Raw genomic sequence first — 1925 nt, forward strand, 5'->3', positions numbered from 1 at the left:
AGAAAAAGAAAGAAAAAAGAAAGAAAGAAACAGGACAGGATCAAAAAACATGGTACGGCTGGGTGTGGTGGCACACGCCTGTAATCCCAGCACTGGGGAGGCTGAGGCAGGAGGATCACTGTGAATTCGAGACCAGCCTGGGCTACATAGTGAGTTCCAGGTCACTCTCAACTACATAGTGAGACCCTGTCCCCCCCGAAAAAAAAAACAGGGTATGGTGGTGCACACCTATAATCCAGCACTGGGGAGGCCAAGGCAGGAGGACTGCTGTGAGTTTTGAGGCCAGCTTGGGCTACATAGCAAGACCCTGTCAAAAAAACCAAAACACAAAAAAAGTACAATTTTAAAAAAAACATTGAAATTAAAAATAAAAAAAAAAAAGAAGAAGAAGAAGAAGAAAGAGGATAGGAGTCCAGGAGCTTGCCACACGGAAATGTCCATCTTTCCACCAATCTGTACAGCTCTGGAAGGCAGGCTCAGGACCGAGTTCTCAGGCCTCTATGCCTACAGCACCCTCTAGGGGCTGGGCACAAGTGAGCTCGCTTCTGAAGACTGAGCTCAGGCTTCTGAAGGACAAGAGTATCAGAGAAACAAAGCACTGGAAGGAAGTGAGGCCAATGCTCAGGAAATCTTATCTTTCTGGGCACACAAGCCTCTTCCCAACAGAGTCACTTTCTCTTGCGGTCTGCGACCTGTGAGATCACAGGCCCAAAGCAGGCAAGAGATCTGTTTTGTTTACACACAAAAATGTCAAAGGCCAGGAATGTTGCAGAAGCCTGATGCAGGATCCTAAAAAGTGCACACTGGGGAAATAACTTGTCTTAGAGTCCACACAGCCTGAGGGGCACCAGAGGGGCAAGGGGGAGGCTCAGAGATAGGGGTGGGGGTGGCACGGCGAGGCCCTGGGAGTGGGGAGGAAAGAGCTGAGGGCCTCCCTCACCCAGGTCCCATCTGCTGCCCAGCCTGGACCTCTGGGCTTTCCCAGGACGTGGGGGAGGGACAGTGAATTACTCCATCCACCCTCTATAGATTTCAGAAAAGCCCCACTAGTTCAACATCTCTGTGATTTGGATCGAGAGCTCGAGCCCCAAGGGGATCAGGAATGTCTCCGACTTTTACACCCAACATTTCTTTAAAATACTAATCTAGTTCTCAGAGACTCAGCTCTGTCTAGGGTCCTTCCCTCCTCCCCGGGACGGGACCAGGCCCTGGCACCCCGTGTGGTGTGTGAAACTCCTTCCTGACCACACTCAGCAGCGGGCCCAGAGGGGTGGCAGCAGGCTCTGTGGCTGGAAGGCCTCCCTGCCATTTCACCAAGAGCCAGCTCCAGCCTCCCAGGCCTACCTCAGGGCCGGCACAGGTGGCTCTCCTGATGCCTGGCCACATCCGGACCTGCCAGCCCCCTCCCACTCCTCGCCCTGGCACAGAAGGAAACAGGCCCAGGAGCAGTGGCACAAGTCAAAGCAGTGTCTGCCAACAGCCACGGAGAGAGGGGAGACTGCTAAGTTCAGGGGACAGCGAGGGTGGGGGACTTGATCCCCAAATTTAGGCCCGAAGAGGCAGAGTTCTGGGGACACAGCCCAGGCCTTGGCCTCTGCCTTCCCCTCCGGGTAGCCTGCTGGAGGCCCACACCCCTGGCCTGGGTGCCCGCTAACGGGCCACTCTGCAGTCTTGGAGCGGATCTTGGACTCAGTAGAGGGGCCACTGAAGCCACAGCAGCAGCCCCTGTCCCGAGCCAGGCCGCTTTCCTCGTTGCTAGGGTATGGGGTGGGGGTGGGGGTGCTGGGTGGCAGGTGCTGCCCGGCCGCTGACGTCCCCCAGCCTAGGTGGGGACTGCTGAGCCCTGCAGGACCCCTCTCCGTCCTCCCCGGGACGCCAGCCCTCCCCCCTTCCGGGGCCGGTACCTGAGCGGGCGGGTGCGCTGC

The 1925-nt window shown here is 56.7% G+C and overlaps 1 protein-coding gene across 1 annotated transcript in view; it reads right to left on the reverse strand.

Moving 5' to 3' along the window:
• Positions 1-1919, reverse strand: part of Acsf2 (acyl-CoA synthetase family member 2) — a 25219-nt gene extending 23300 nt beyond the window's left edge. Inside the window, exon 1 of the mRNA XM_033762988.1 lies at positions 1905-1919. The gene's annotated coding sequence lies outside the window, so the exon portion shown is untranslated. The remainder of the gene's footprint in view (positions 1-1904) is intronic.
• Positions 1920-1925: the final 6 nt, after the last annotated feature.

This window comes from Fukomys damarensis, unplaced genomic scaffold (assembly GCF_012274545.1).
Source record: "Fukomys damarensis isolate Sample0158 unplaced genomic scaffold, DMR_v1.0_HiC HiC_scaffold_13, whole genome shotgun sequence".
Taxonomy (NCBI): domain Eukaryota; kingdom Metazoa; phylum Chordata; class Mammalia; order Rodentia; family Bathyergidae; genus Fukomys; species Fukomys damarensis.